We start from the raw sequence: 20,229 nt of genomic DNA, 5'->3' as shown, positions 1-20,229 counted from the left end.
CACCATTATCCTGCATCCTGGATGTCCTGGGAATATGAGGGTAGGGCAGCTTTGCTACTTTCTGCAGCTTTGCTCACCTGGCTGCGGTAACAAACCTGTAGGGGAAGGAATCTTGGCTCAACACACTGTTGTGCCACAAATGGCAGTGGAACACCCCAGGAGTGTGATCCAGAAGGTGAGAAGACCCAGAGAAGTGGGGAACAAAATATATGATCCAGGTCACCATTTGCCCCCTTGATGAAGTTTTTAGAGAGCACAAGCTAGGGTTCTTTTTGAGGGGAAAGTTAAAATAGCAAGTGAGGCAACATGTTGGCTTATGTTGCTTATAATGAAAAAAATCAGCCAAACAAAAATCCAGGAACCAACCAAACCAGACCAAACCAACAAAAACCCAAACATTTTTAAATATTCAGAAAGCCAATGTACTGTATCTATTGGGTTTTCCTTGCTGTCATGCAGGGTGGGGGTTGGTGGTGGTGGACAAAATGCCTGAGAAACTGATAATCTCCCAGGTGACAGATACCGCACCAGCCAAACCTAAAAAGTTCTGCTTGAAGCCTTAAAAGCTTTTGGCCTGATCCATCCCCTACCTCTCTGAATGGGAACTCAACCATGTTGCAATGTCCTTTGAAGAACTAATGTTGAGGAAGGCTTATAATGCACCATGATTGCCCATTGCTGGCTTTATACCACCTTATCCTTGTTGTGATCCTACTGAGATGAAGAACATGATCCATTTGGATCCACTGATCCTCTGATTCAAGGGCTCTGTCTTTACCTCTACTGTAGACGCAGCCAATGAAACAGATTCAGAGATGGTTCCTGACCCATGCAAGTATTGATTATCAGCCTCACAGTGTGCTGTGGCACAAACAAAGGAGGCTGTAGGGAGGTGGGTGCTGGCCTCTTCTCCCAAGTGATTAATGATAGGACTAGAGGAAATGGCCTGAAGTTGCACCAGAGGAGATTTAGACAGGATCTGAGGAAGAAATTCTTTACTGAGAGAGTAGTGAGGTGTTGGCCGTGGCTGCCCAGGGAGATGGTGGAGTCACCATCAGTGTAGGTATTTAAAAACTGTGTAGATTAGGCACTTTGTGACATGTTCCAGTGGGTAATACAGATATTGATATATACATTTTATTTGAGGTGGAGTGGAGGAGGGGTGTTAACAGTTGGATGCAATGGTCTTAGTGGCCTTTTCCAACTGTGGCAATTCTGTGACTCTGTGATTCTGTGACAGTCAGTGTCCACTAGGAAAAAGTGTTGCCCATATAGGGGAAAAGAGATGGTGGCCAGCACTGATAGGCTGTAAAAGTTCAGGGGTTTCTTCTATTTTTCCTAGTCCTGGAGTTTGCATGAGTACTTCAATGTGAAAATATATTGAAGTACTTTGGACATGAAGCAACTTTGAATTCAAGTGTATTAAGAGGCTTGCGTTCATATAAAAAGATAGATGGAGTGAAGTAGCTAAGCCATCCTCCAAGAGTGAACACAAGTATTAGAGAGAGCATATTATCAAGCAAGTTATGACCTAGTATACAATTATTTTACTTAAAAATTACAATGGATTTTTAAATTAAGTTCAGAATATTGTTTAAAAAAAGTTTTTGATTTCCCAGACACTGAGCTATCTTTGAATTTTAAAGAGAGGTAACAGCTTCTGCATGAGAAACAGACATACCCCCTGCAGTCTACTGGATTCAAGTGGGTACCACTGCCCTGCACAGATAAGCTGTCTGAACTAAAATTTCTCCTTGATTCTGCTTTGCCTCTGATGAGAGGAGGCTGAGCAAAACCAGTAGATTTTCTTCTTGCCTGTAACTGTCTGTTTGGCTGGAGATAAAGCTTCGTTTTCCCTTCTGTGCATAGGGTTTAACTTGCTCCAACCTTTACAACAGAGATACTCCAAGGACTAAGTGATGTTTGGTGCATCATCACACAAGGTCTAGGTAGGGCAAGTGGCAGTGAGCAGGGCAGACAATAGTGGAGATGGGGCAAGGTTGGCCACCCTTAGCAACCTCTGGTTGCTAAGTTTCTGGTTTGTTCCAGACAAACTCCTGGGTTCAGACACTGCAGTCCTGTGAATTGCACCACATATGCACACATACACTTTCTGTTTCATTTGCAACAGTACTCCTGCATTTTGCAGAGGCTGGGATTTTTTTCAATGTTTTTTTCAATGGGCCACTGCTTGTTCTCAGTTTCCTGTTGCTTTGATCATGAGTTTCCAGCTCTCCTCAAGTAAGCTGTATCCTCCATGGTGGATTTTCCCCTTTCCTGTGCTGGGCCAAAGCATTCAAGTGCCCTTTGATTTATTTTTTTTTTCCTTCTCTCTCCTTTTTTTTTTCCCTTTGGCCTTTTTTTGTTTTGTTTTGTTTTGTTTCTGACTCACCATATGCGATATAATTGTGCCCACAGGAATTCCTTTCAGAGTGCCTGAGCACAAAAGAAAAACACCCGGCCAGATCTTTTTCTAGAGCAGTACAAACATTTCCTTAAACCTAAGTGTCTCAGGAGGGGCATTGACAGAAGACTCCTTTCACCCAGAAAACCAGCTCTGTGCTGAGCTGCCGGTGAACCCTCAGCCTCCTCCTGCATTTTGACATCACTGATGGAGAAAAAGTTTTGCCAATAAAAGCAGTCACATTCTTTGATTCCAGCTTTATGACAATGAAAAGAAGGCCAGAGCCAATCACTCCATGGTGGGTTTTATTAATGGAAAAGGGTGTTGGGAGCCAGTAACTCTTTGGCAGCTTTGCTCCTTCAACTGCTGTCCTCCCTGCACTGTGCTTGGTGGATGGAGAGCTGCAGGCTCTCCTCTGCAATGATGTCTTTTCAATGCTAATTTACTCCTGAGTAATAATCCCTGGGCTCCTCATTAGGAGCTTGCAGAGTTTGGGGAGAGAAAACCAGCTCTTAAAACTGCCCATGTGATTTGGTGTCCATAAGGAACCATGCTAAGAAAATATCCCTGTACTCTGAACTTATCTTATTAAGAGAGTAAATCTGATTCCTCCTTTGAGCTCTCCTCCCCTGCAGACCAAGCTGCTAAACTCTTGGTTTTGATAGATGAACTAAGTCCCTAGACAATGAAACACAAACTTTAGTCCTATCTTCAGCAGCTGCCAAGAAAATGAATTGTGCCCTCTCCCAAGTACAGCTGCTCTTTAGGGTGTTTCTGTCCATCACTGCACTAACAAAAGATGAGATTGTCAGATAGCTTATGGGGACACCATTTTCCTCATGTTCAGCATGGTTGTGTGGTGAGGAAAAGGGCTTTTGAGTCTGAATCCTACTTTGTGGAAAAGGCAGCGAGGTTTTGTCCTTCCTCCCTTCCCTCCTCTGTCACTACCACTGCTAGTGAATGCCTGGAATTTGTGCTTCAAAGCAGCAGTTATCCCCATTCCATGGATCACTACATAAAGGTAGCAACAGAGGGACACCTTCTGCTCCAGTGGCCAAGCTAGCTTTATGGAGGAGCAAAATCAAAGTAAGGAGCAAGACAGGCCAGAGCTTGGATGGCAGGCAATAAAGAAGGAGAAAGTTCCAATTAATTCAGAAAGAATCTGGTAGAAAGGCTAAATGGCTCCTTCTTCACCAAGAAGGTCACAGGACAGGTTACAACAAAGAAGCCCTGGAACCTCCATCCCTCTCCATTTTGGGATGCAAGGATCAGAGCCAGGCACTTTCAGTGCTCTCAGCAGTCAGCCGGACTGATCAGTCGTTCACAGAACTTTGGTGGGCATCAGCAAGAACACAAACCATGTTCTGCACAGTACACTCCCCAGAGCACCTCCCAAGGAGCCTGTAGCCATAGAGGTTTTAAAGTTTCCACACAGAAGACTTTTGCAGCACATTCTAAGATGATGTCAATAAAAAATCTGAAAGACCACAGTCTGTAGGAGTTATTATTGCGTTATCACTTTGCTCATTGATAAGGTCCTACTGCAGAGCAATGATTACAATTTTGGGGAATTTCACATGAGCAAAGCCAAGGGTCCAAGTTCCCAAAGATTGTCCAGTTTCTTTAGTCACTGCTCTTCATCCTGTTCAAGGCTGCTGTTCACAATAACCCACTGACACACGAGTGTCTGGAGCTGCTCCATTTCAGAGCCTGGTGTTCATTCCAGCTACAATCGGCCTTCAGGTACGTCAAAGAAATCTGACTTAATTAAAAATGCATACTCTTTTAACTCACTGGCACAGCACCATGAAAACTAAACAAACAAAAAAATCCCTGATAAAAAAAAAACAGGGTGCATCCTGCGGGTTCTGCGTGGCTGCTCTGGGGAAGGAGCGTGGCAACTCTCTAAATGCTAGGAGGCTCCAGGAAGTGCATCAGCACCTCCAACAAACACTCCTCTTCTGAGGGGATGCAAAGAGCTGGTAGGCCTGAAGTGGCCAAAGTGTATCCAGAGGAAAGCCCTTGTTATTCTTTAAGACCAAACTGAGTTAATTAAGTGATTGTAGGATTAGCAACCAGTATATTTAATTTGGCAAAATCTGTCAAACTGCCTAATCAAAATTAGATCCAGGACTTTTCTGCTCTCAAAACTCATATGGGCTGTTTAAGAGGCCTTCCTGCCTGGCATGCTTCAGAAAACTCGTAACTGTATGTATCTACAGTAAGTCAGTATTGCTTCATCTGAAGTTTTTTTTTCACTTCAACAACAACCCTCACACGCACACCTATTAATAAACTACACCTTCAACTCTTCCCCTTTGCAAAGGAAAAAAAGACCATGTTTTAGGGCACACTTTGGGTGTCAAGTTTTTATTGCTGTTTTTATAGTAAAGGAATTATTTCATTAGATCTAAACATCTACAGCATTTGCAGTTGTAGAAAATGCATTTCAGAGGAATCCTTACAAAGGGACTGTACAAATAAGAAAGCATCTCACTATTCCTCTCTTCATCTTAAAAGGAATAAAGCACCTCCTCAAAGGTATAGCACCTTAGGTAATTAATTTTTTTCCACAACACAGAAATGCAATTAACCGATATTTTTGGGAGGCAAGGGTGCTAAATGTCCAGGGATTTGGAAATTTTATGACACAGAGCAAGATAGGTTGAAATACTCAATTATTATAGGAAGTAGGGTGGGAAGTGGGGAGGAGCGAGATATAAATGCTGATGTTCCAGTATGCCATTCAAGTTATTTATTGCAACTCGGGACCAGAATTTATAGAGTGCTATTAAAATGTCTTGGTTGTGTTGGATCTTGATTGCAGCTGGATTTGCCTTTGTTTTTATACTTTCTTTATATAGGACGAGGAAGAATGTGGCTGTGCATCCCAGCACATGAGCAAGTTTATCAAATACAAGGCAGAAGCCAGAACAACAGGAAATCACATGAGAGTCCAACTCCTGGTTGGCAGAAGCACATTAACCTTTCATTCATGTCACTGGGTTTTATTCTTCAACCTTGTAGTAAAAGCTCTTCTCCGAGACCGGGTTCATAAAAGTGTTAGTGGTCCTTGATGTTCCCAGCAGAGGATAGCAAGGAAAACACAGCCCTGAATAGCTCACATTGATTGTAGCAAATACAGAGCAGGAGGGTCAGCACTATTTCCCAGCCCAGAGCCAGTGTGGTAGAACTGAGAAGCTATTCATAGCCACTGGACCCTCTCCAAGCCATGAGTGTAAATTTACTTGTATCGTCTTTGCAGAGAGGAACTGTGGTCCCCAGTGCCTCCCGCTTGATTCAGATAGACTGTTTATTTGTTTAGTCCTGTAATGATATTATCCACAGGGCTAGAGCCACACAGGGAGGATTAGGAATTCCTGAAGGAGAAGCTGTGTATTTATTACCATGACAGCCCCGTGTGACACAAGCCAACAGTTACTTGTATTTGTTCTTGCCCTCTCTGGAAGCCTGGAGCTTGCAGCTGAGTGGCGACAGTGTAGGATCCATCTCACAAGGACTCTGGGAGAGGAGGCTGTTACAGAAAGTGGTGGGATTAGCATGCTGAAAACTCCTTCCCCGGCTGTCTGCACACAGCAATATCTCAGGCTGCTTTTAAATGTAAATGATGGCAGGGGGAACATCAGCAAATAAAGTCTTTCCGAGGATGATAACACTCCCAAACCTGTGCATTTAACCTGCCCTTCAAGAGCATTCAGCAAACCATGCAACTGAGATTCTAGCACTTTCTAAAAGAAGCCCTGTGATTCTAAAACAACAACAGGATAAAAAAACAAAACCAACAAAACACTGTCATATAAAAATTTCTTGCAGGAACTGCATAAACCCAGAGGAAGGGTAAGAGGGGCCAATGGCAAGGAAGTAGTATATTTTCCTTTTGTTTTCCTTTTTTTTTTCCCCTTTTATTTCCTACTTTAATAAATATTTAATCATGAAAAGGGAGGGAAAGGCCAAAAGTAACAAAGAATTGTAGGTTGTTTAGATTGCTTGGGAACTCCCTCTTTGTAGCTGACCATTGCTACATGTAGGTTAATTTCCACATGGGGCTGGAGAAACTCTATCCCCGGTTTGTGAAGTATGGGTCAGCCGAAGCATGTTAATCTGTTTAGCATGTGTGCTTCGTGGAGGTGCCAGACCACCACCATGCAAGAGCAGAAGCAGCAGCAGCCATGGTCCTCAGAGGTAGTTAATAAAGACTTTAAGGGAAATAAGTGTATAAAGGTTTCATTTCACGCACTTTGCCAGCTTTGGATGTTTCATGCTTCCAGCTCTGTGGACCAGAAAGCTGGGGAGTTTCTGGGCTGTTTATAGCAGCCCTAGAAGAGGGAGTGCTGATGATGCAGCCTGTGCCACCGAGGGAGGGATGGAAGGGGGAGGGCAAAGCAGAGGCAGCCCTAGTGCTTCTTCTGCCCAGGGACAGGGGGTAGCCCTACAACATTCTGGGGGCACTGCACTCCAGATCCCTTGAGGCCCAGCACACAAGACTATCTTCACCAGCCCAGGCAGCCTGACATGTTTTCAAAACCTCGTTTTTAATCTGCACCCTTCCCCAAAGCAGAGCCTCAAAGCCAACTGAATGCTTGGAGCATTTTGCAAGCTGCTAAATGAGATAATAGAGAATAAAACTTTAAGAGTTTATTCCTATAGCCCCACATAATGCAGACAAATCAACGTCTCCTCTCTCGCTTGTGGATGGGCTGTGAGGCATGTGGCACTTGGTCTGACTCTCCACTACTCTCTCATAATTTTTTTTTTTAATTTTCTTTTGAAATGTTAGACACTTATTAAAGCATTTTTAAATAATCCAAATATTTGCTGATGAGTATTTATTTTGACAAAGGTTTTAGTTTGGCTTTCGACTTCCTGTTCAACCATACAGGCTGCAGTATTAATTTACTATAAAGCCAAATGTGGTTAAGATTATTCTGCTTTGACTCTGAAATTCAGTCATTCAGGAGAAGTTTCTCTGATAGATGAAATGAACAGTCACAGGCACATCTCCTTCTGTTTTCTGGTATGTGTGAAGTAAAAATGTCCCACCATCAAATACCACCCCTCATCATAACCAGAAAACCAGGATCATCCACACAGTCCCATGATGTCCTCACCCTTGCTGTATTTAAAGCACAGAACCCACATGGGTGTTGCACTTTGGGGATCAGAAAAAGCTGGGAGAAATCTGGCCCAGATGTGGCTAGGAGAAATCTGGCACTGGGCTGCTACATCACAGAGGGGTCCCAGGAGGCATTCTCTCACTGCCAAGGCCCTCTGACCCCTGTCTAGGGAACAAACCCAGGTGAGGTTCAGATGGGGAACAGATTAGACCCTATGTAATCCATGAGGAAATGGTTATGGACCTGCTACATAAGCTAGACGCTCACAAGCCAATGGGACTGGATGGTTTACACACTAGAGTGCTAAGAGAGTTGGTAGTTGTAGTTGCCAAGGCTCTCTCCATCATCTTTCAGAAGTCCTTGCTAACCAGGGATGTCCCATTGGACTAGAGACTGGCAAATGTGACACCCATCTTCAAGAAAGGCCAGAAAGAGGATCCAAATAACTACAGAACTGTCAGTCTCACCTCAGTGCCAGGGAAGGTAATGGAATGGATAATTTCAAGAGCTATCATAGCACAGATAAAGGTCAACCAGACAATCAGGTCCAGCCAGCATAGGTTCATGGGAGGCAGATCCTGCTTGACACACCTGATCTTGTTCTATGACAAGGTGACCCGCTTAGTGGATGAGGGAAAGGCTGCTGATGTAGTCTACCTGGACTTCAGTAAAGCCTTTGACACTGTCCCTCATAACATGGAAAATAATCATTTTTATTTTTTTCCCTCATAATCATATATTATTGTCATTATATGTATCTTGCCCCTCATAATCAATATACTATTGTCCCTCATAATCATGGAAAAGCTGGCTGCCCGTGGCTTGGATGGGTATAAACTCTGCTGGCTTAAACACTGTCTGGATGGCTGGGCACAAAGAGTTGTGGTTAATAGAGTTAAATCCAGTTTGCAGACAGTCACAAGTGGTATTCCCCAGGGCTCAGTACTGGGGCCACTCCTGTTTAACACTTTATTAATGATCTTGATGAGTGCATCTGATGCACCCTCAGTAAGTTTGCAGATGAAACCAAGTTGGGAGGGACAGTCAGCTTGCTGGATGGCTGAAAAGCTTTACAGAGGCACCTGGACAGACTGGATCATTGGGATGACACCAACTGTATGAAATTTAAAAAGACCAAATGTCAGGGCCTGCATTTTGGTCACAACAAACACAGACAATTCTGCAGGTGGGGAGAAGAGTGGCTGGAAAGCTGCCTGGCAGAAAAGGACCTTGGTGTATTGATTGATAGTCAGATGAATATGAGCCACCAATGTGCCCAGGTGGCCAAGAAGGCCAATGGCATTCTGGCTTGTGTCAGAAATTGTGTGGCCAGCAGGACTAGGAAAGTAATCCTACATGTGTACTTGGCACTGGTGAGGCCCCACCTCGAGTACTGTGTTCAGTTTTGGGCACCACAATACAAAAGGGACCTCCCTAGGCTGAGGTGTACTGGGTGTTGGGGGCTGTCAACTATTTCAGAAGAGGTTTTCTTCCAGTTTACTCTTGCCAACACACACACATACACAGATGTTTAAAGATGTTTACCGGAAAAAGAAATGTGTATAAAAAGTAAAATGTTTCCAGCACTGAGCCGCACCAGGCTCTTATTTTCCCTTTTGAAACATTTCACAAACGGTTTTTGCTTGCAGGGGAGCCAGGAGGGTGGTACCCTGGATAAGCACAGTCCCTTAGCAGTGAAGTAATTGGGTGTTTAATGCTCTGAGGTACCTTAGAAAAGCAGTCCTGTCCTCCTCGAGGGAAGAGACTTCCCCTCAGCCATGGCTTGCTCCTGCCCCCACCATCCAGGCATGGCGCATCAGGGTGCATGCAACACCCTGTCAGTTTGACCCTATTTATTGCTTCAGTGACCTACAGCCTCTTTTCTCCCCCTGAAAGATCCAGCCAGAGCTACTCCATCTGAAGCACTGACCATCCTGCTTGAGAGCAGGACAAGAGGGAGTCCTGCACAAGGAAGTTCAACAATGAATTTGGAGGAAACGTATATAGTCATCACTTGAAATGTACTGCTGGTCAGAAACACAGGCATCTCCCACCCAGCAGCTCTGCTCCCAAACATCTCTGCTCCTTTTGGAGCAAGGCACTATCACTTTCACTTTGGTCAGCTATGCCAAATCAGGAAAATGAGGTGGCACCCAAGGAAGTCCATGCATAATTGTGATAGTGCAATGATATCTGACTAGCAGACCTGTTATTTCTGACAGCATGGAGCTCTCTTTTAGGAAACCAGAAGCATGAAATGGTTTTGTGAAGGTATCAGGCTGGCTTTCTAGCGATAAGGAAAGCTCAGCCACCCTCAAGCAGCCTGAGCTTCTGCCTGGGTGGGCAGTGCCACAGTGGCAGCTGTGGTGAGCTGCCTGGAGGGAGAAGGACTCCATCCCACCAACTCACATGGAGGGGACAAACACTCAGTGATGATGGCTTCCTCGTGCTGCTGCACAATGGGTGCCAGGCCCGCAGGACCCCCAGAAAGCAATGCAGGGAGGCCCATTTTACCCCCCATGCCAGTGTACTACAGGAAGGGCAAGAACAGTAATTCCACTGTGGTACCAGGAGTTGTCCCTGAGAAGTTTATAAGAAATACTGATGTGTTTCAGGGGAGAGCCAGGGCTTCAGCACGGGGATATCCACACCCCTGGGCTTTCAATAACACCTGGTAGTTCCAAAACTTTGGGTGGTAGCACCCATGCGGTGACGGTCCCTCTGAGACTGCCCGCTTTCCTGTTTGGAAAGGTGTGGAAAAAAACCAAAACAAAACTAAAACCAGGGATGTGATGGGCCAGGATGTGAAATGTGGGTTTTGCAAGGGGCAGGGCAGGCGGGCATCTCTGCCTGGCACACACAAAAGCTGCAGACATAGGCACCAGCCAGGGGCCGCCACAACCCTCTGGGGCCTCCCCGCAGCCATGGCCCGTGGCATCCCACCTGCCAGCCGGCTCCATGGGCTCTGCACTGGTGCTGCATGATGGTCCCACCCTCTCCCATGGGCAGAGAGTCTGTGTGGCTGCCCCCCTCAGCCCCGCTGCCTCTGCCACCGTGGGCAGGCAGGACATGCGTGGGAGCAAGCAGGGAACTGCCGGCACAGGCCCGGGAGCACTTGCAACAGTCTCTGCTGTTTTGTAGGGCAAATGGCATTAGAAAAGAAAATAACCCTGGCCAATAAAGTCCCCCAGCATGATGCAAAGTAGGCTTCCCACTTTAGAAGCTCTCCCTGTATAAAGAGGTATTTTGGTTGTTTCTGAAATAATAAATCCCAACAGCGGACAATGAAATTTACTATCACAGGAGTAACAGAAGCCTAAAATATTCCGAACATGTTCCTTGAACAAATAACATAATCCCTGGCACACTGAAACACATGGTTTGCTTCAAACATGTTTCATTTTGTCATCGCATTGAGTGTACAGTATTTCTCTTTGGGTGCAAGAGTGATTGATATCTTTGGAAGAATTGTTTGCAAGAACGTGAAAGTTGCCAAAGCAAACACGTTGGAGGGAAGTGTGCAGAAGGGGGAGCAGAAGTATTTGGAGTAGATCTGGGTTTGGGGAGTTCACACAGAGGTGAGACAGCTAGAAGTAGAACAAATAAAAACATTCTGCACACTTCATCTAAATAAATTATATACAAAAATTGTCCTTTTGTAGCCAGCAACAGCACAGTTACCACACTTCCCTCGTGCCCCTATAGAATGTGGGCTGGAAGCCAACTTTCTTCAGCTAATGATTTGTAACTTTTGCTCCACTTGAACGAATTTATTAATATTTAGAACTCTCAAATTCTGTTCCATATGAGCTGTCAGGATTGTTAAATAAAATAATCTATTTACCTTCTGTTATATGTGTTCAGGAGTGGCTTGCGTGGCTTGATGATATACGTTAACAGGGTTTTTTTATGCTCCACTGCACCAGCCGAGGGCAAAACTTCACATATTTTGATCTTTCTTTTTTAAAAAATAATGTTTGACAAAACTCATTAAATCACGCAAACTTTGGGGTGTTAATTTAATAACTTCCATTACTGAAGGACAAATATTTATTTTAATTCCCCTTTTATCTCTTTCTGCCATCAACATCTGGGAAAAGACATTGCTCTGGCTCACTGAGATGGCTAGATTGCAGGGGTACTTTGGTGGTAGATGGCAAAGAATGTGCCTTTTCAGACGTATTTCTGAGAATACATGATTCTGAGAACCCCTCGCTTGGGCAGATCTGTTCCTCCAAAACTGCCCTTTTTTGGGGTCCTCGACCCCCTGCGCCCCACTTTAATGTGGCAGCAGCCTTTGGAGCCCTGGGAATGCCCATCCCCTTGCAGGATGGTGGGAGACCTCTTGCATCAGCACACTGCCAGGTCGCTTTCTGGCCTGCTTCTATCCAGAGCACCCAGTGGAATTAAAAACAAAGTAATAATCTGTTTTTAAAAGTCCACAGCTCTATCTATCCCAAAGAGTTCCCATTTCCCCCGGGATTAAATTCTTCTGTTTCAGGGGTGACTTTGACTTTGTGTCCCTGCCTGCACAGTATTTTCACTAAGGACTGCGTTTCAGAGAGGCTTACGCTACCTTCCCCTCCTATCTTCATCCTCCCGTGGCCTAAAAACATCCAGTCCCCCAACTCTTCCCTTTCTGACTAGCCTGGAGTGAATGACACAACTGCACAAGGGACATCAGGATTTAAAAAAAAAAGAAAAAATAATAAAAAAAAATCCAAGTGCTAACAAGGAAGCTTGCTGTATAACGCCCATGAGGAAAACAATGTGAAACATGTAAAATGTAGACAAACAGTTCAGCCACCTGCTGACATCAGTGGACTACCAGGCACACAGCTGCAGCTGTCCCTGGGTCTGGACAGGGAGCATCCTCAGCCTTCATCTACTTATTTTCCAAAAGAGGGAGATCACCAGTATCAGGGCTTCCCCTGGGGCTCCAGAAATGTAGATTCTGGCCCTGGGAAGATCCCGCAACCTCTAAAATTACACAAACACTAAAATTGAGTAAAACGCAGCAAACTTTCAACTACCTTTCACTCCATCATTTGGTCCTTGCAGCTTGGACACCCTCCCATGACTATCTCTCAGGCACCTCCAGAGCTGCTTTACATGATGAAGGGCCCCAGAAGCTGTCAATGTGGGCAGCGGGAATGACAAGCAATAAGCCCACCTTTTGGGAGGGGGTGGCCTCCTTCCTTATATCCTCAGCAACCTGGTCGGGTAGCTGGGAGAGTGCCCTGCTCGTCACCCCAGGCCAAATCCCCTTCCATGGCGGTGGGGGCTCCCCTCTTGCTGTGAAAAAAAGCTTCAGGGATGCCCCTCGCCCCTTGGACCACAGCAGAGCTGCAGTGAGATCCTCCAAGAGCATTAAATGGAGAGATGTGCTCTCTGCAGCTAAGCAAATCTGTACTCTGAGTTGGACTCGCTTTAGATTATATGTCCCTTAGGGAAAATATTTGATCTGCTTTGTCCTTTGGACTCGTCCTGTTGAGCTGACTGGAACTAGACATGGTACATCATGAGCAGCTCCCCGTCTGCCCGAGGGCAGAGGACAGCGAGCCTGGAAGAGTGCTGCAGACCTGGGGCATGCAGCGGGGCTGCCCCTCTTCCCACTCGCCTGCTCATCTGGAACTCACGTGGTTATTTGCTCCGAGAGATCCCACCCGCCAGTGACTCAAAGGGGTCTCTCCTGGGGGAATGCAGGAGAGGCAGGTACTCTTCCCTGGCAGATACAACCGTTTCTCCAGAAAGGGCTCGTCGGGCCATTCTTTCACAAAATAAGCTTAAAAAAAATCCCACGCCAACTTTACCCACTCTGCTGAGACGTGATGCGCTGCAATCACCAGTCTCCGGTTTGATATCCGCACCTCCAGCCCCCCCTCTCGCCCGCCTTCCTTCCGACGGCACCGACGGTACCACTGCCGCCCCCCGCGCCCTCGTCTGCGGGCATAAGCGGCGTGCGGCCCGCCGAACGAGCGCCGTCTTCGGCACCGGCCGTCGGAAGCTCCCCGTCTGACAAGTCATGAGTGCGATCTCTTTTCAGGCACTTTCGGTCATATCTAACAATATCTAGTTAAAGCACCTGGGTGTAGCATGCTGGTATTAATAAAGGGAATATCTCCCTCTTCTCTTCCCCAATCAGGGTCTATCTTTCATTCGCGTTTGTGAGGACAAAAATCCTTCTTCTATCGTACGGGGAAGCAGCGGCCCCGCAGATTTACGAGGTGTTCAGAAACCGCAGCTCTCCGCCGGGGCTGTGTCCCCCAGGGAGCAGGGCTCCCTGAGGACAGCCCGCATCCCCACGCACATCCCCGGGGAAGTGCGGTAGAAAACCCGCGCCTGAGCTGGTCCTGGGGATGCACGCATCCTCTGTGCATGTTTGGGTGCGCGAGGCTGTTCTCAGCTCCAAGCTGGAGGCATGTGGCACCCCTTGGACAAATTTCCAGCCCTCTTTCACTCATCCCACCCGGCGACCAGTCCGAAACACCCTTTTCTCCTGGACTTCCCGCAGACAGCGTTTTGGGGGCAGGAGCCGCCCTCCCCCCCCCCCCCGGCTGTTGACCTTTCCCCACCCGCCCTCCGCCCCTTTTTACCCTGCTGTTGCTTTCGGACCCAGGCCGACGCTGCACAGCGGGACGGGCAGAGAAGCAAAGTGGGAAGCCCGGTGCCGGCGCCCGCACCTGCGCACGCAACGCGGAGGCGCTGGGCGGCGGGAGTACGGCGACGAGCTTTTCCTCTTCGCTGATCTCACCCCTCGCTGGGGAACCCAATGCAGACCTTATCGCTCCGGCGGAACCGGGCGCATTCCGGCTGCTCAGAAACTCCCGATGACAGAGAACCAGGGCCTGCGAGTAGAAAAGGGAGGAACACTTCGGCCTAACGCCATTTTTCTGCACATCGTTTTTATAGCTGCGTTATCTTTTTCTCTTCCTCTTCTTCCCCCTCCTTTCCCTACTTCCTCCACCCTCCTCCTGCCCCCCCTCCCAGCCCTTCTCTTTTAGAGGTGGGGGCAGGGTGATGGCGGAGAGAAGTAATTCTACTCAACAGAAAAGCCAGGCCCGGGAAGGAGTTTCTATTGACTGCTCAGGGTGATCTATCCAGGCCCGCTAATTAGAGAGGGATCCAGGGTGGCATTAGTTTTCAAACATTTTAATCGAGCTTTACGCAGAGCTCTTTTCAATGGCAGGACATAAATGTAGCAACAGTTACTGTCCCCCTGAATGGCCACCTCCCATGGCGGGCATTCAGCCTTCCTTTCACAAGCCCTAAGCAGTTTAGTCTATGGACCCAGCAACACTCCACATATCTTCTAATTGGTCTAATTAGAAAGGTGGATTGATAGATGCAAGGAAGGCAGAGTTAAGTTAGGAAGATGCTTAGTGCTGCCAATCTGCACCGGGGAGCGGCTTATTCTCTGTGGGAGGAAAAAGAAATAAAGGAGGAAAAAAAAAAAAAAAAAAAAATTGAGAAAGAGACCAATAATCCCGGAGTCTGACCCACAGGACAAGCCCCGAAGAATCCGAGGGGCTGGATCTGCTGTCTCTTTATTGAAGGGGGCACATAACTGAGGTCCCTTTCCTGGCCGGGTTTTTCTTCCTCCAGTGGGTTTGTATCTTTGCTGTCCCGGGCTGGAAGCGCTCCTCGCTGCACGGCACAGTTCCGGGCCGGGTCGCGCCGTCGAGGCACCGCTTCGGCCCCCACCGGCTTTCCCCTGGGATCACACACACGATGAGGGGAAGAAAGAAAAAGGGAAAGGCGACAAAAAGCGGCTTGCTTTCCGGGCCCCCGCCTCTGCCCATGGCTTCTCCGGCTGTCACCGGGTTCGGCGACTGGCTGAGACCCTGTCGAGGCCACATTTGTGCAAGGATGCATGATAGGGGTATGATTGGGGTGCAGGGGCAAGCAGGGGGCTGAGGAGGCTCTCCGCCCTACATTCCAGCCCACCACCGCCGCCTCGCAGGGAGGAAGGTGCCGAGGAAAGCAGTGCGGGTGGCTTGAGGAAGGCTGAACCTTTAATTGGGCTATAAATCAGAGAGAGGAGCATGGAGCAATGCGCGCAGGTGTCAAAACAGAGGAAAAATCGGTCGGCCAGCACGGTAGGGCAGGGCCTCCTCGCCCCTCTCCTCCACTGTCACCCTGGTAAGTCTCCTGCCCGCAAATAGGACGATGAGGAGAGCAGGGGGCGGGATGGGGTGTGGACGGAGAGGGGGGAACAAGGCAAGGCCGAGGGATCGTGCGTTCCTTCGGGCCAAGGGAGGGGAACGGGGCCACGCGTGGCCGTTCTCCTTGCTAGGGCCCGGGCGAGTATATCCACCGGTGGGTTTTTTCTCTGTATTCCGCCACGCCGGCACAAAAGCCCACCGGAGAAGCATGTTGGAGGGAAGTGCCCCCACCTCTCATTTCGGCACCCTGCGGAGGCTGAGCCAACACTCCGCCCGCTCTTCTTATCCCCCTCCCCCTACCTGCCTTTCCTCACACATGCTCGCTCTCTGGCAGGTTGGGATTACAGAACAAATTTTGAGCGATTTCAAATTCAATACTTCTCTCGGGAAAAGGGGGAGAGGGCAGTGGCATTAAGACTCTGCCTGTCAAAGTCCCTAACCAAAATGCTAGCAAAAGGGGATTCGTAGACAAAAGGAAACAATGGAAGTCTCGTTAGATCATTTTTCTGGACATTGTTTATGGTCTGGGAGGGATCAATCGTTTCAAAATGTTACCAGTAAAAATGATCCTGTGTGGAATGCAGCTAATCCTTTTAGGTTCCTGTCAACTGTTTCCACTCAAGGAATCCGATTTTTCAAATCAAAGGTGCAGAACTGAATTGCCGAGGGATTTATAGCGCCGGCACCGGGCTCCCCGCCCGCCCTCTCCTCCCCCCCTCCTCCCCTCACCCCCTTTCCCCATCTCCCCTCGGAGACATCCAAATGCCCCTCCTGGCTGCCGACGGCAGGACCAGGTTGGGCCACCGTTTGTCCGTGTCAGGGCGGATTGTCAACCCAGGGCGCTCCCTCAACAGGAGCTGAGGTATGCTCTGCCGGCGGGCGGCCGGGTGCCCAGCGCAGCCAGCCCGTGGCCAGGAGGAGGCACAGAGCAGCCTTTCCCTTCCAGCGGGGCTCCCCGCAGCGCCCCCGTCTATGCCCCGGCGATTTCCGCCTCTCGCCCGGACTAACCGCGCCTTCTCGCAGCCGCAGGCGCAGCAGCAGCTCCGAGGCTGGCTCTTGTGGTAACGCTGAGTTTGGCTTGCCCGAGTGTTAGCAACTTGTTGCGGGCTTCTTCTGGGTGGTGGGGAGGCTGGAGGAGAAGGGAGTCAGTTTAAAAGCAGAGACATACATATCGCTTGTCGGTAGCTCTGCTCCGGTGCTCGGGTCAGGTATGTGCTCCATGAGCAAGCAAGCCGGTCCTGGGTGTCCCCTGAAAAACGTGTCCCGAGCGGCAGTTGTCTGAACACCGGGGGGAAGAGCCATAACGAGGGGAGTAATGTTGAAAGTGATCTAAAGAGGTTAATTTCCAGAGAAGGGCCGCCCTTTGGCTTCTCATACAGAAGCTGGAGGAAGGGGGGACGAGGTCCGCGGTCTGGGGTTGGCGGGACTGTCGAGAGCTTGCGGGACAGTACGAAGACAGCCGCTCATGTGCGCTGCCCCACACGCAGCGCCATCTTCAAGAAGAAAGAGAAGTTAAGAACTTCCAGGTTGTCTGACAGAACCCACCGTGCTGCACCAGACGGGATTTTGTGCGGAGAGAGACTGGAGTGAATAAAAACCTATTTGCCACCGTCCATAATTCCCGATCCCGTCCGCTTTCGGAGGGGCCAGTCACTTAGCATACCTCCCTTTCCTCCCTCTTCACTTGACAATTATTTTTTTTTTCCACCAATAGCTACTTTAATTGTGAACTATCTATCCGATGAGGCTGTCCTTCCTTTATTCCTCCCTTTGTGCAACCGACAGGTGGAATTTCACTGTATGCACGTTTATTAGAAAACTATCAGTTTCATCTAGTGGTTCCTGAATAAGCAAACGTGACAGTGTTTATTTTAGGAAAAGAAAACCCGAGGAAGACACCTCATTTGTCTTGATTGTGTATATTTAATGTATTTCGTGTATTCAGGTGTGCGTGTGCCCTCCCGTAATTAAAGCTGAGAAGCAGACCTACATCTATCGCGCTAGGAAAAGCCATATCCCCGAGATTCACAAGAACTTTCCAAAGCGTCGATATTCGCCAGAGAGACCACCGCAGTGTTTTGTATGCGTGGGCGCGGGCCAGTGGCAGCACCGTGTCCCGGGCACACACGCCCAAACATGCACACATATTTCGATGCAGGCAGATGGTTTTCTGTTGCGCGGAGTGGAGACAAATACCTTCGGAGTGACCGTGGATAAGGCTTTCCGAGCTTCAGACAACGAATGAATGCAACAACTAAAATTTCTATTTATCTTTTTGCTTCCAACATAAATTGTATAATTTATCATCTAAATATGGGGCCCCGCAGACTTCTGCATGCCGTTTTGCTCCATCAGCGAAAGGGAAACTTAGAATCAATTCAACAGGTCTCTTGTGGTTTAGTGAAAGAGCAAGTTATATTATTTTGATTTTTAAAAAAAGCAGCACAGATTTCCATATTAATTCAGCTAAGCAATATAATTTCTGAAATCAGCTAGGCATTTCATAAAGAAAAGAAATTCTTCTGCAGAGCCTTGGGGTGGTTTGTGTGTGTGTGTGTATTTTGGTTTAGGTTTTTGGGGGTTTTTTGTTTGTTGGTTGGTTTTTGTGGGGGTTTGTGGGTTGGTTGTTTTTTTTTTTTTGGGGGGGGGGGGGAGGGAGGTTTTAGTTTTTCTGGTTTTGAGGGTTTTTTTTTTTTTTTTTATGCTTTCTGGGAATTCCGGGGCCTATCCTCCAGGTCTCTCCTCTCCTGCCCCGCGGAGCTGCAGCCCTGCACTAAAGGCACATCTCGGTATGAGGCTCACCTTCCGCGGTGATTCTTGCCGAGCCGCTGCCGGGTGCCTTCCTGGTCCCAGGGGCTGGATCAATGTGGGGCAGCGCCGCAGCCGCTGAGGCTCTGCCCCGCTGAGCTACCGCGCTCCAGCCCGCGGTGCCACCCGTTGTGTAAATCGCCGCGGGGCTCCCCGCGTACCCCCCAGACCTGCAGCCTCTGCCTCTCCTCTTCTGGGTCATGCCGGGAGCTGCGCGGTCCGCAGGCCGGATGGCGGAGAGGGGGGCCGGTGGGGCTGCGGGGCCGACAGCCCGCAAGACCCTTCCGGGCGGCGACCAGCGGCAGAGCAAGACGCTGTTCTGCAAAGGAAAAACAGGAATAAGGGGTCTACCGATTTGGGGGCTTCGTCTGCAAGTCTCCGCCTACCCCCAAATCAGTGGGCACCCATCTGCCCGGGGAGGCAAGGAGCACGTTTGCTGCCGCAGCACGCAGCTCGTCGGCGTCAGGAGTGCCATTTTCCTGCACACACTTAGCCGCGAATCTTTCCTCTCAATCGTGCTTTGCGGCGCAGGTAGGGGCCACGATCGGAGGGCCCACGGTGCCTGCTCGACGTGGCTCTCACGGTATGGGTTGCGGAGGGGAAAAGACTTACGGAGAAGGGCGGAGAAAGCCTAAAGTCACCTGCTGCAAGTCACTGGGGCCTGCGGGTGAGGGGCGGCGGAGGTCGGCCTGTCCCCGAGTCCTGCCAGTGTGTGCGGCCCGGTGCCGCGCGAAAGGGAAGCAAGAGAAACTTCGCTACGGATGGGAAAGCCGCTGGTAACAAGCTGAAAACCGGATCTGCTTTGGTTAGCAAGTCCTAAGGCAGGGAGCGTTTGGCCACGATCATAATTTCCATAATTTCTGTCAAACATAATATTATCAGAGACTACTGAAGTACTTACTGTAAGTAATGATGGAAAATATTACATACGGAGCAGAGCCTCCAGGCCCTGCCAAGGGACTATTAAACTAGACCTGCTTTCCGACAGATCCCTCACACAGGCCTCAGTCTCGGCGGGGGCGACCATGGGCTCTGTCCTCGCCAGCAGTGCCGCAAGAAAAGGAGCATCTGAGAGTTTGTGAGGCTCTCACCCCAACCCCCTTTCACTTCCCGGATTCGGGGACGGGGCTGGCCCTGGGTATTCGAAACCAGCCTGCAAGGGCGAGAGGTGCACACCCTACCTCCTCCAGGAGTGCCCCTCTACGTCAGAAAAATAATCAGGAGTGAATGTATGGCCCAAATGAGTTGAGGATGGAGAAAGTTTGGGAGGAGACCGACTTCAGGGCTGGGGAGCCGCGCACGGAAGCCCCAGGTCTCGGACGGCCCCACAGGATGTGCTTGCCCTGCACAGCCCATGACGGTACCTGCAGAGCCGGCGCAATATCGAGCCCCTCTGCACGAGGTGGAGGGAAGGACTCAGTGAGCGGACGAGCAAACTAAACTTCGAAACGAAGGAGGGAAAGGGAAATTTCTTTTATAGGGGATGTGGGAAGGGATCTAACACAGTCCTGCTTGCGAGAAACGTTATACAAGATGTTTGAAAAGAAATAATTTTTAAGAATCTAATTAAAAATATATAAATCAACCAACAGAAACAAAGAAATATGTGGAAGGAAACGTTTCTGGATAGACACTGTGTGTGGCATAAAAAGCGATTGAATACATAAGGGCTTCATTAAATTCCCAATAGATAACATTTGGCTAAATCTATCCCTAG

The 20,229-nt window shown here is 48.6% G+C and overlaps 1 long non-coding RNA gene across 3 annotated transcripts in view; it reads right to left on the bottom strand.

Annotated features, from left to right (window-relative positions):
* The window catches only part of LOC139789402 (uncharacterized), a 99,973-nt gene that overhangs the window by 59,394 nt on the left and 20,350 nt on the right, over positions 1-20,229 (bottom strand). The window contains exon 1 of one of the 3 annotated variants that reach the window (XR_011723163.1): positions 14,136-14,371. The exons of the other annotated variants lie outside the window; for them this stretch is intronic. This is a non-coding gene — a long non-coding RNA (uncharacterized lncRNA). Of the gene's footprint in view, positions 1-14,135; positions 14,372-20,229 lie in introns of those variants that run through there. 3 annotated transcript variants of the gene reach the window in all.

The sequence above is a fragment of the Heliangelus exortis genome, chromosome Z, assembly GCF_036169615.1.
Source record: "Heliangelus exortis chromosome Z, bHelExo1.hap1, whole genome shotgun sequence".
Taxonomy (NCBI): domain Eukaryota; kingdom Metazoa; phylum Chordata; class Aves; order Apodiformes; family Trochilidae; genus Heliangelus; species Heliangelus exortis.
The sequence above is the reverse complement of the archived record's forward strand: the minus strand, read 5'-3'. Positions and strand labels throughout refer to the sequence as shown.